Source organism: Pseudopodoces humilis, chromosome 3 (assembly GCF_049639895.1).
Source record: "Pseudopodoces humilis isolate 2021_Gansu_Grassland_sample_001 chromosome 3, ASM4963989v1, whole genome shotgun sequence".
Classification (NCBI taxonomy): domain Eukaryota; kingdom Metazoa; phylum Chordata; class Aves; order Passeriformes; family Paridae; genus Pseudopodoces; species Pseudopodoces humilis.
Genome location: NC_142202.1, coordinates 108300767 through 108314630, shown reverse-complemented (window position 1 = coordinate 108314630; position 13864 = coordinate 108300767). Strand labels below are relative to the sequence as shown.

At 43.7% G+C, this 13864-nt stretch overlaps 1 protein-coding gene across 1 annotated transcript in view; it reads right to left on the bottom strand.

Moving 5' to 3' along the window:
• ADGRF5 (adhesion G protein-coupled receptor F5) overlaps window positions 1-9553 on the bottom strand; it is a 41954-nt gene extending 32401 nt beyond the window's left edge. The window contains exon 1 of the mRNA XM_005521817.3: window positions 9180-9553. The gene's annotated coding sequence lies outside the window, so the exon portion shown is untranslated. The remainder of the gene's footprint in view (window positions 1-9179) is intronic.
• Window positions 9554-13864: the final 4311 nt, after the last annotated feature.

Below are 13864 nucleotides of genomic sequence, written 5' to 3'. Positions count from 1 at the left end.
CATCTGTTGGCATTCTGTATAATCCCTTGCAGCAGGGCTGCTTCTATAGACATTCTCTCAGACTTGTGACTCCTTACTTGGGTTCCTTAGCTCAGGTAACCTCTGTTCACCCAGAGGGACTTGGCCTATTCCACCTCATCCTTCTGTCTGACTAACCAACTCTGTCTCTTACAGGCAGACACATTTGTAAGCCTTTGTTGTCATGCCAGTCATGTCTTCTTTCTAGAACCTTTCTGACAACATTTCTCATGTGATGTTATGACTTAAGAAAAAGATGATTTCCCAATTCTGGATGCATCTTAAGCACAATGTCCAGCTCCTAAGTTCCCCAGAGAGACAAGAGAGACACACTGGACAGAGCCCAGCAAAAGGCCGTGAAGATCTTTAAGGTGTTGGAGCGTCTGTCATACCAGGAGAGGCTGAAAGAGCTGCTTAGCCTGGAAAAGAAAAGGCACAGGGGGATCTTGTCAATGTCTGAAAAAAACCCAAGAGGGAACCTAAAGATACCCCCAACCTGGAGTGGCTTCTTTGGTAAGGGGTTATAAATGCAGAAGTGGAAACAAGCAGTTCTGTTTCAGAAGACACAGAATTATCCTTCCCCATGCAGCCATCCCACACAGTATTTTATTCCTGTTGGCTGTCAGCTTTCTACTTGCTGTGTCTGGGAAAGTGGCCCCTCTTGTGCTGAAATGGAGATGAATACACCTTCGGCATCAGCAGGAGGAAGAAAACAACCAACCTTGCAGGTGCCACACATCTTCAACCAGCAGTTCTTTGTGAGGTGGACATTAGTCCACAGCCTAAGTTCTTGGTCCTCTGCCCTAGCTGTGAGACATGTCCTGTATCACTGAGGCCAAGAGATCCATGTGTGGTCGGGCAGCCGTATTCTGCTTTAAAGTATCATTGTAAAAGCCTTTAATTAAGTGCTTTTTACTCCTTTGTTCACACTGAGGGACCATTCTTCATCCTTTCTAATGGGCTCTGGTGGTTTAGTGTCATGAACAGATTTGCCCTTGGTTGGATCCAAGGATTCTCTAGCCCAGTTGGTTCTTATCCAACAAGGGCTATAGCAGAGGCCCTTGGGAAGAGTTTTACAAAAATGAAGTAAGTTTGCAGCAGCTCATATTCAGAATGTTCTTTCCACTTCTGGCTGTCAGAGCTACAGGGATTTCTAGAGGCAAAGGCAGGTCATTGGTGTTTAACAGCCCTAATGGCCTATTAAGCTGACACAAATGAAGCAAATTATAGGAAAACCTACCAGAGTGTGCAGAATACATAATTTGCAGGAGCAAGTAGGTCTGAGTTCTTTTGCTTGCTTTGAATCTACCACTCATTAGGGTCAAGTTCGATCCTTAATTGTCAAACTAGATAGCACAAATTTCTCCATGGCCTCATACCCCATATGTCCCTTTCACATTCCCCATCAGATGTCAAAGATGAAGAGTCCTATGCCATTTTAGCACAGCAGTCCTCCTGCCTCTTTGGTACTTGTTCTACATCTTTCCACTTTGGCTGTATTATTTTGGTAATATAGTTAAGCTCAGTTGTCCCCATGCCAGCATTTTCCTGTGGCTCGAACAACTCTGCCTCCCTCTAGGTATTTTGGATGAAAGGCCTATGGTGCTGAGAGATGAGACGAAGGATGCCTGAAGAGAGGATCCAGGAACTGCTACAGGTTAGGTGTGAAGGGAGAGATCTGCGGCTGGCACAGGACAGTTTGGCTCCATGGCTGCCCAGTAGCCTGTAGCAGCTGAACCTTGGTTACCATTTGCAAACAACTATGGAACATTTTCCCAGAGTCTCAAACTCTGGGGCTAAAGCCTTGTTTTCACTGCCTGCCCAGTTTGTTATTCCTCAGCCACAACAGAAGAGCTTTCCTTTCTCTGCATAAAGCATGACCTTTGGGTAGTGCGTAATAAGTTGGATGATCAGACAATGTTTGTTTCAGACAGAAAACACACAATGACTTTAAGAAACACACACCCAGGCACAACAATATTTCATGGGAGAGTTGGCTAAAAGGGAAAGGGGGGACAAGGGAAGTTGCGCTGACCTTAGATAACACATCTGAATGAGAACAAAAATAAAATAAACAGAAATTAATCAAGGACACAAAACTGAACTGCTTGGTGATAAGGATTCAAACAGGCAATAAACAAGCTGTGGCATGCTTTCTCTATGATGTTTGTGGAACTGTGTTATTCCAGCTCTGTGGTGGCATAGTGCAGGGGGCTGAGTTTGGTGGGATGCTCAAGGATCTCTCTAGGACAGGAGCAGATGTTTTGTTTTCAGGGAGAATAGAGGGGTAATTCTCACTTTTGTTGATTTTGTGCAAACAGATGTCATGGCACTCATAAGTAAGGGATGAATATTCCCCATGCCACATGGCACATTAATATGCCAGACTGAAAACAGTGATAGCTGCAACCAAAGTGAAATAGCATTTAAATCAGCACTTTACTAGAAAAAGAAAGCCCAATTCTTGTCTTCTTCCTGGCAGTTCTTTCGCACTTCCACTCAGGTTTTTCTCTACTCCAGCTAAGGCCTCCTCCTTGACCTTCATGTTGGAGTTTCATAGAGAAGGAACAAAGAAAAAAGAAAAAAGAGTGCTAGTCAATTAATTCCACCCTCCTATTTCAGCCCTTTGTATGCAGCTGGGTACTGCATGTTTGGAAAGACTGTGGAACAGCACACACCAGCTCACCTCTGACGACTGGGATGGAAGAAGGGATGTGCCCATGAACCTTCTCTTCTCCTTGTGCTTTTTGGAGCATCTGCAGTGGGGTGCAGGCCTAATTTGCAGTGAGAAGTAACTCAACACGATATTTGAAGCTCAACACTGTGGGAGTACTGGGGAAGGAGGAACTTGCCAGGTACTCCCATATCAATGTAGTGAAGAATGAGGTCTAACAATATCTTTTACAGTGGAATTTCCATGGGCTGCAATGAGTTTTGGATTGGGTCCCTGAGTCAGGCCAGACATGACTTACCTCTATAGACTAAAGTACTAGAAAGTCTGATGACTGCATGCTTCCTGCTCATTTCATTTTATTAACCTCTTGAATTTTTTCCTGTTATTACTGCAAGTGCAGCTGGCTGTGTAGGAAGCTCCTGTAAGTAGTGTAGGTTCAGCCTTTTGGAGTTTGTACAATCCCACTCTGGACAGAGGGTGTTTCCTTTCTGAGGGCCTGGCTTGTCACACCTAGCAACAAAAAGATGGAAGTACAAAATAGCATCCACCTTTTGCACATAGGATCATATAAATGGAGGGAAATCCCTCAAACCAGTGAAGGGAGATCTCTGTTGTCCATATGTCTTAATTGCCTTCTCTAATGATAAAACCTGAGAGAAAAAATTAATTGTTTCTATTTTGTTCCACCAATTTCACTTCCAGCCTTACTATTTTTGTACTGATCTGTCTTTCAGAGCACAGAGAACTCAGAAAGGCTAATTAGTGCTGGAAGGCTGCACCTGTATATAATATTTTCAAAATTATCCAAACTCTTATACCTTCATCATTGGCATTCAGGTGTGAAATCAAGCCACAGTATCATCAATACATATGGGACTAGTTTGTTTTACTAGTGTTCAGAAGGTTTTAAGGAATAGTAGACTTTAGACATGCTTATCCTCATTCAAAACTACATCACACTTCAGACTGACAGCAGTGATGATCCAGACTTGTGAATCCATGTGGTGCTTGTTGGGTTCACATGGCATAAAAACACAGCAGTGCAAAGACAAATTACACCTGATGACAGGTTTGCTCTTGAGATACAACACTAAAGAATGGCATTTTTCCAGCCTCAGGATGCCTTTGGAAAGCTTAAACAAACACCTGCCATGAGATTTAGGGCCTGAGTAGATGAACTGCTGAGGTCCCTTTCTGCCTTGATTTAGGAGGCCTAGTCTTGTAGTTACTGTGTTCCCTGTCTCAGACAATGCTAATGCCAAGACTCACAGGAATCCTTCAAAGAACAGTGTGGGCCAGGGGCTGCTCCCAGCCAGCAGCACAGATTCCCTTGTTTAGAGAGAACTGGGGAGTTCAGGCCCATGGAGGTGAGCCATGCCCTGACCGATGGACTCAGAGTTAGCACGCCCTGCCCTGTTGCTGTGACACTGTTTCTCCTAATTGTAGCATGGCCTAAAATAAAATGCACATTTCAAGAACAGGAAGGTTCTCCTTCTCTCTTCCAGCTCAATGGGATGAAGCTGGTGCTGAACTTTGCTCATATCTCCTACAAGAAGTTTTCTGAGGCCTTTGTGTTTCTCCCTGATGACTCTACGAGCAATCTAGGCCTTACTTCAGTAGGAACCTCCTCTGCTTCAACACCCTCAAGAGCACCTGTACTTATGTTAGGGACAAGGGAAGTTTCCATTAACTGCTGTCAGAGGGATTAAGCATTTGTCAAGTTCGGTACTAGCATGCTGTAAGAGTGCTGGAAGAACCATTGCAAGGCTGTCCAGAAACAAGATGCTAACAAAAAGAGCAGACAGCTTTTAAAACAGATTTTCAATAATAACACAGAACATCTCCCCTATAAGGACAGGCTGAGAGATCTGAGAATTCTCAGCCTCAAGAAGAGAAGGCTCCAGGGAGGCCTTAGAGCTTCTTCCAGTACCTAAAGGACTGGAGTGACAGGACAAGGGGTGGATATGGCTTTAAACTAACAGAGGACAGGTTTAGATTAATTATTAGGAAGAAGTTCTTTCCTATGAGGGCGGTGAGGCCCTGGCACAGGCTGCCCAGAGAAGCTGTGGCTGCCCCACCCCTGGGGCATGTCTAAGGCCAGGCTGGATGGGGCTTGGAGCAACCTGGGATAGTGGAAGGTGCCCCTGCCCATGGAAAGGGTTGGAGTGAAATGGATTAACATCCTTTCCAACCCAAAGCATTCTGTGATTCTATGATTTTACAGTCTGTGTGTCCTAACTGCAATAAGGGGCAGAGTTTATGAACAGCAGTTGAACCTTTTATAAGCCATAGACTTTAAACAGGATGGATAACAAGAGGAAGGAAGGAAGGAAGGAAGTGCCATCAGTCCTGTTTCATTGCCAGAGACACTTGAGGCATGTACAGGCTCATCTGGGATCTCAGATCAAGGATCAGCTAATCCAAATTTTAGGGACAATGTGCAAGAATTTAAAGAATTTCTCTCTCAAGAAGGCACATCAAAACAATTTCAGGAGGAAGGGGCATTCTGTGAATAGCCTGTCATAAGGCACGTAGGGACATCTTTGGAATGAAGATGGCTTTCACACACTCAGCCTAATGGTCATGGAGGGCCAAGCCTGTGCTCACAGGATTGAGCTGAAGCAGGAACTCTAGTAGAGCTTTTCCTCTGTGTATGAACAATTGGGGGAAGCTCTGTCGTTTTGAGGAATTTCCGAGGACAGTAAATTACATACTTGATCACAGCTCTATTATGTTTTGAGGGAAGGCATTTGGAAATTAATATTTCATATTAAGATTTAAATAGGGCATGCATACAGCTCTGCTGCTCACAAGCACCCTCAAACCTGGCTGCCACAGCATTCTCCATCCTGTTGAGGTGAGTTTAAGCAGACTCTGGGCTAGCAGCAGCCAACCTTGTAAGCAGATCCTGGCTATATGTGTGCCTCAGTTCTCTGCTGCCAAACAAGGATGGTATTTGCTGTCTCTGCTTCACCGGGTGCTTAGAGAGACCCTGGGGCAGGAAAAACCCATCAGTGATTGCACTAATGATCTGATAAAGTAAGACTTTCATTGGAAGTACATAGAAAGCAAATGAGATGTGGCTCCCTTTTCATCAAGAATGAAGGAATTCGGTGCCATGAGTGGTCGATATTAGGAGACCTTTGAGGTCTTCCTGAAACAAGTATTACCTTGTGTAAATCAGCTGATGGAGACAACACAAGGGAGTTTAAAGGTTTTTTTCCTGGGCTGGGAAGAAAATTTCTGTTTATTCAAAAGTGGTGCATTGGAAGGTGAAGGTTGATATCCTGTTTTCATGGCCTGACCCTGGTCTGAAGCTAAACACCTACACAGACACTCATTTACTGCTCATCTGTCAGAGAGGTGGAGGAGAGAATAGGATGAGAAAAAGTGCAAAAACTAGTGGATTGAGATAAATAAAGGTTGATAGGGAAAGAAATAGGAGAGAAAAAAAAAAACTGATGTGAAGACAATCCCTCACTACCTCCCACAAGCAGATATATATCCAGAAAACGTCCAAGCAACGGCTGGTTTGGAACACAGCCCTGACTTCCACTATTATTTTTTTGTTACTGAGCATGATATTATGTTTTGAAACATCCTTTTTGTGAATTTAAGTCAACTTTTCATGTTGTAATGCCTCCCAACCCTGATCCCTCTCACTACAGAGTCAGTAGTAAGAAAGGGAAAGCCTTGATGCTCTGCAAGCACTTCTCAGCGGTAGCCAAAATGGTATCAACACTTTTTCAGCCACAAATCCAAAATAAAGCACCTTATGAGGAAAGTTAATTTAATCCCAGCACACCCATTTTGTTTGGATTGCTCAAATGGGAATTATGATGGAGAGGGGAGGGGTTTGGGGCAGAATTAATTGCATGCTTCCACAGGAATAAACTGAAATTTATGAAAAAGATATAAACTCTTTGTAGATATGGTGGATTAAGGTTACAACATCCATGTCATGTCATGGGATGGCTGTGAGAGTGAAACTTCTTCCAGGCCAACACCAACAGCAGATAAGCCCTCGGAATAGGCTGCAAATATAGTCAAAAACTCCTTAACAAAGTCCACTGGTGCAGCACTACAACATGCAAATATAGCAGTGTAATTACTAGACATCTGCTACAGTGAATTATCTGCTTTGCAGGAGCTAATCTTTTCTAAAAAAAAAACCCAACCAAATAAACGAGGAATCAATCATTAGTCCATCAGAGAGAAGCAAGCCATCACAAATCTTTTGCTCTCTCTTTCCCATTTTACCTGTTCCTGCACACCCACCTTGTACATTCCATCTCATCCACATTCTTAATACAACCAGTTCAGGGCCACTATCACAGCCCCACAGTTCTTGCCCTCACCCAGTGCTGGCTCAGTCCTCTCAGGATGCTGCCCAGCACAGATAAGGGGACGAGCTGCTGCTCCCTTACCAGGAGGGCAGGTGCTGTATCAGATTAACCCATGGGTGTAACTGCCCCCAGGCAGGCTGAGCCACATGCAAGATCATTTGAGAAATAAACTGTGCATAAATATGTAACTGGGGTGGATCTTCACATGAATGTCAATTGAACCCCTTTTGAAGATCATGATCCTAAGACACTGTTTCATAGAAAACTGGAAATAGTTTTCTGAAAGGAGTTTGGTTTCACTATAGATTAATCCCATTTGATCCTAAAAAGCCATGGTTCTTGCACAAGGCTGAGGTTAATTCCAGCAGCAAACCACTTCTGTTTCAAGTGCAATACAACCCCAAAATAATTATGTCTTCATGGATGATGCAATTCACTTCCATGCTTGTCTGCTGTCTTCTGGCAAACTGTGAATCACAGACCTGAGCAGGTAGGTTTTTTGGTCAAGATGAATGGGTTAAAAAAAGGAACTCTAGTAAAGGCTGCATTGGTCTTTTGTGTTATAACAATGAGAGGAAGCTCTGCCTAGTTTGAGGAATTTCCCACGTCTCCAATTCAGATGTTTGAGAACTGCTTTATTAAGCCTGCCTAAGAGGTGTTAAAAAAATAAAAATAACCAAGAAGATCAGGACAAAGATATCTTCCCAGTGCCTACGCATGTTCTCTTTGTTTGTTTTTTAAACCTGGACCACCGGACACAAACTCAGATGAATTTTAGGGAAGTAAAATAGTGACAGATGCCAAATAGTCACAGCAGGTTCCTGCTGACTGGCTGACCCATCACTGAGTTCAGTCAAGTGTCACTGCTACCCAGGTGCTAAAGATTTGCAAAATTTCTTTAAATATAATTTCATTCTGTAATGCCACCAGACATCACTGGACAGGTTAAGTGACAGAAATAGATGGGGAATTTTCTGGGTGAGAGGAAAATCTATGGGTTGCAAAATACCATTTTCATCATGCAACAGCAAGTAATGGAAATGGGAGAAGCGGAGCCTCAGGCTTTCAGATTCACAGCATCCTTTGCCTTGCTATTTTCTTGCTTGTCACATGCCCATTGCCTCCTAAAACTGCCACTGAAAGCTTGAGTTACAGCATTCAAACAAAAACACCTTTCTCCCCCAAATCCAAAATCTCGTGCATGTAGGTGAGCATTGCTTTCCCTTGATGGGGAGAGAGAAACAAGGTTGTACAGGGTCACACCACAGAGCTGCTTTTTTTCTGAATCATGACCATTTAAGCAAAGTGGATACTGCTGCACCAGAGATGTTTGGAAATGGAGCAAAACTTTTGGGAGTTTCAACAGAGGTGAAAGCATCAGAAAGCCTCCCTGTACACTGAACACTGGCAGCAGCACTCCAGAACAACACCATAAAACTTGCTTTCATTTAAACAGCTGAAAACACAGATGGAAAAGAATGGAAACAAGGTAAATCTGATGCTCAAAAACAGTATACAGCAGCTTCTCAGACTGTGATTGTGGGTGCCCTCTCCCCTATCACAAAGTTTCTAAAATGAAACTGAAGGGAGATTGCTATTAAAAGAAACAAACCCACCGTTCTATACAGTAACAAAATACAGCGCCTGCGTCTGCATTGCAAATTCCAGCCACTTTAAGTACAAAACAAAGTGGAAAAAAATTCTTAATGCTATTGCAGTTGACTTTTTTCCCTCTGAAACTCTGCAGCACAACTTAGGAGGTAATAAATGCAATGAAGATTAGCACATTTCCGTGCACGTTCCTCTTTACCTCCGCAGCCTCAAGCTTAAACTAAAGCAATCATAACCTCCATTAGCATTTACTAGCCAAGTGAACAGGCAGTAGCAGTTTGTCAGAAGCTTGAATGCCTTAATTCATACACTGAACAGCCAAAAGCATCCTACAGAAAACTGCCAACTAATCACCACAAAATGAAACCTGTGCCGATTGCAGCTCTGCTGGCAGAGACCTGCGGCAGGTTTACTGATGATGCAAAGCTCACACCACACTGTCAGAATCCAGACCCAAAAATTCCTTCGAGCCATCCTTGCCCACCTCAAAGTGTTAAAGCCATGCCACATTTCACACACAGCATCCATACCTGTGGGGCAACAAGTGCTGGTCCTGTCCGAGTCTTTTCCAAACTTGTCCTCTTGCGCTGGGATGGAAACTTCCCATCCAAGTATCACCTCCTGCCTCAGCCTCTGCCCTTTGTTTTCCCAGGATCTTGAGACACACCTGCTTTTCCCGGTGTGCTGTTGCTTCTTGGGCTTGGGGTTTGTTTTTTTGTCTTGCTCTTCTTTTTGGAACAAATTAAACAGACCGTGAGCAATTCTCAGTGAGCAGGAGAAAGAACCTTTTGGCTTGTGGTGATTTAATCAAGCAAACCCCGTGACCTCCCTTTCCTGCGATCACTGGGAACTGATCCCTTCTCCACCAGCGCAGGGTGGAGTTGCAGCTAAAAAGCACAAGCTTGAAAGCTGGAAGGGCAGGACAGGTCTTCCTCCTCTGTTTGTTGTGTCAGAGAACATGGTGATTCCTGCTGCTCCGAAACACGGAGGTGACCTCTGGCCAGGAAGGAACCTGGAAATATTTTCTAAGCGATTTCCTACTGCTGGGGGGAAAGTGGATGTAAGGGACACTTGGGCGGGGGTGGTAACAGAGCTTCTGAGGAGTGTGATTTCAAGATGAGCAAAACACTTTTTTGGTCATCAGTGGTGTGGATGTAAAAGAAATTTTTTTAATTTTTTTTTTTAACACAGGATAAACTATTCCGAGGGTCTCAGTTTTCACTGTACTGAATAATCTGGAGCCCACAGGTGCTGCTCAGACTTTCAGCTATGGTGACTTTCATTCTAAGATGTGCTGAAATACTCTGCAAAGCAATAATGGAGAGCCATTCCACACAGAGCTTGTGTTCAGCAGCACCCCAGCAATGCAGCTGTGCCACAAGGGCTCCCTGTCAAGGTGCAGAAGAAATCTCAGCAGGCTCATGCATCAAGAAGAACAACTTTTCCTGGAATAGCTCTTAAACTGTGCTTGCAGGTCCTTTTGCCTCCAGCTGGGGCTCTCAGAGTGGATTTTTCAAGCATTAGCCAAATGACTACACCCCTGGAAGGTGGGGAAGGTGTCCCACAGCTCAGTCCTGGTTATGCTGATAAATGAAGGACACTGTAATGGTTTCCTTAGAATCACAGAATCACAAAAGGGTTTTGGTTGGACAAGACCTCTAAGGTCATGGAGTCCAACCATTAATGCTGCATTGCCAAGCCCATTTCTAAACCATGTTCTCAAGCAGCACATCTACATCTTTTAAGTCCCTCCACCACTTCCCTGGACAATGTGTTCCTTGCTGTTATCTCTCCTGGCTTTGCACCATCTCTGATGTTCTTGCAAGGAAACTGCAGTCCTGTGGCCCAACATCAACCCATCAAATGGCACATGGCACCTCTCCTCTCTGATGAGGGGTATCAGCTTCTACCTCTTGACTGTACAAGTAGCTGAGAACAGCTTGTCCTTTTGTGTTTCAGGGTCTGACTGGGGTGTGTCTGGACCATATTTCTGAGGATGTCCTAAGATGGAAAATTGCACCTGGGACTCCAGATTCTACAGATAATAGCACCCTTCTTTCTGCACACAGCAAGAATTTATTTTAGCAACCTGATATTTCCACTCTGGATCACTTTTAAGTTACTCTACCTGATCCAGGTCATACTGAAAAAGCAAGAATGGACATTTGGACATTTCACTGCTGCATACACCTCACCCACATGCTCACTGACATATACTTCTAGGAACAGAGAAGGAGAGAAAGGGACAGAGGGAGCCTGGGCAACACACTCCATCTTTATGTGCTTTTGATTAATGAGTGTGATCCATATTTCCTTCTATTCAACAGTAACCTCTGTATCTGGGGCATTGCACTACCTATATCCGATATAAATCATTAATGCCATGGGTCACTAGAAAGAAGATATAGCAGGTATTTTGCTTTATCACAAGCTTGTCCTGTCATCAAGGAATGTCATGGCTAGCAACGCTCCAATGTGCACGTGGACAATAAAGGGATATTTCAATTGTCTTGGTGATCCTGGCAGATGGCAAAGAATTAACCTTTGCTCATACTGGGGAGAGCAAATCCTGACTCATTTTGCTGTAATGTGTCGAGAAGGAAGGAAGTAATGAAATTTCTCATTATACATCTGACTTGAGGAATATATTTAGAACTGACTCCAGTGCTGAATGCTGCATGGTCTCACACCAAAAGGAGCAACATGCCCTGCACTGTCTTCCTGCAGCCAGTGGTCAACTGAAACTATTTGTGTTCATGAGCAAGGTCTTTGAAGATGACTTTTTTTCCTGAAGCACCAGGAATTCATTGCAGTGACAGAACAACAAATTTGGGTATTCAGAGTACTTCAGCTGTACACTGCCATCGCTCAGCTTTATGGTTTTCTTCTAGGTTGAAGTGATTTGGGTTTATAATCAGGATTTTTTTAGGCTAGTTGCCACTTGTATGAATTCCATCATAGCAGGATGATCACTACAATAATGGTAATGTAACCATCTAGTTGTGAGTGTCCAAAAAGATAAATGGATATTTAATCTTCTGGGGGGCGGAGGGAAAGCACAGACAAAGAAAATGTGGGAAACTGAAGCTGAGAAATTTAATTTAAAAGCAAAGGTCCATATTTTTCAGAATCCAGGCAATCAATCATACATGTAAACTTCCATGTGTTTCACTAATACTTGACATATTTTTATAACAGCTGGCTGCTTTCCTTCATTTTTCTACATTATTTGGCTTAGATAGAGATAAAGCTACCTGACATCCTTAATAAAGGACCCACTCTCTCAGCCTTTAGACTTACTAAGCTGTTTTATTATTAAATTAGGGCTCTGGCTGCCTCAGTGGACTGTGATTTTAACATGTTTTGTCTGAGGTTATGTAAAGCTTCATCTGCTAAAAGCAGTTATTGACAATAAGCAACCAAGGGCCTTTGTAGCTGATAGGAAATCCCAGTGCAGAGACCCAGGCCAAAGCAGGGACTTCAGGAGAACGATGGAGAACTCATTGAGCTTCTGTGAAAGCCAATCAAGGAAGTGGAAAACGCCTGTTACTGGTAGCCTTTGTGCTCATGCGATTGTTGGATTTCCCTAGCAGAATACATGTGGTAATTCCTCCAGGGATTTCTGAGTCCCTTCCCACAAAGCACAACCCACCCAACCCTTTCTGAAACTTAAAGCAGCTTCCTCTGGGTTAGCTGGACCCTGTATAAAATGGATGGGTGCAGGCAATGGCCTATTTTCCCATCGCTTCATCTGACAATGGACAATGAAGGAAATGCTTTTATAATGGTGCACTACCAAGCAAAAGTGATCATCTCCCTAGAGGCTTGGGTGTGGAGAGCTCTGCAAAGCTGTATCCTACAAAACAAGGGGCTTCAAGACTCCATATAATGCAGCGTGCTGTGGAATTCCCACTTATTGCAATTATCTGCTTATGAAAGTAATTAACAGAATTAATAGTAACAACACAGAGAAACCCAGCTTTCAGGAGGGTACTTTTGTGTTGAAGGTGTACAGACCCAGTGCTCCAAGAGAATTGGACAAGTAGTAGCTGAAGATACACATATGGGACAGGATGTGCTCACAAGGAATGGTCCTGGTCCTGGCATGTCAAAGGGACAATGCTCAGGCTAGACAGGATGTGTACAAGAGCAGACACCAGCAGAAGGAGATGGAAGAATGTTATCATCATCCAGGAGGTGCCACCAGTGAGATGGACAGAACCCATGGGGATGGAGGGAATAGGATATCTTCTGGTGCTGGAGTCAAGCAGAACCTGCAGGATTTAGGCAGGGCAGGCAGGGAATCACTTGAAACTCCAGTAGTGCACAGACTTTGGCATGGGAGCACCTCACACACATGAAGGACTCAGCTGGGATTGCTTTCAGGGCCAAGACCTTTCTTTTAAAGTCTGATTGATGTGGCACATAGTCCAATATGGTGGGGAAGTTCGTGTGTTTGACTGTGATTTTAAAAAATGTTGCTCTTCTCCTGTGGGGAGGGTGTAGGGAGAGAGTTCCAGGAACTCTTCTTCTTATCTTGTCCCCATGACAGGCACAAAAGTGGGGAGGTAGATTCTGTATATACTGCCTTTCCTTATGTTCTCATGTCCTTTCACTCAGTACTCAATTTACCCAGTATTGATTTATTTGCAGGAGAGAGGAAGCCTTGCATAGGTAAGTGTTGGGAAAACAAACTTGTCTAGGAAGACATGCCTTTAAAATCCTTGCTCTGACAGCAAATGTCATCGATGAAATTAAGGTACAATACCTTGGGCAGATCCCCAAAGTGTTTTCCAAGGATTGGCAATCTGTGAGAGGCTCCAAGGTGAACGAACACAGGCTGTGAAAGCATGATCTGATTGCCATCACGCTAACTGAAGTACCCCTCAGGGCATTGTGCATATATTTAGATTTGCATATCCTTTCCAGTGAAAAGAGACCTTTTGACCTAGTCAGGACATCTCTGTGGATCATGCTGGTAAAGAGCATTCTGGTCATACAGCTGCTTTCCAGTCACCCCTCTGCCCCTAAAGTCCACCACATCAAATGTCCATGGAGGTCAGATCCCTCCATGGGAGCTTTGGAGTCACACAGATGACTAACAATAGTAATCGAGAACAAAGAAAGGCAAATTCAGAAAGGATTTATGAATTCCACCTTGCAGAGAGTCTGTATGTATGTATATATGTATGTATGTATGTATGTATGTATAAAT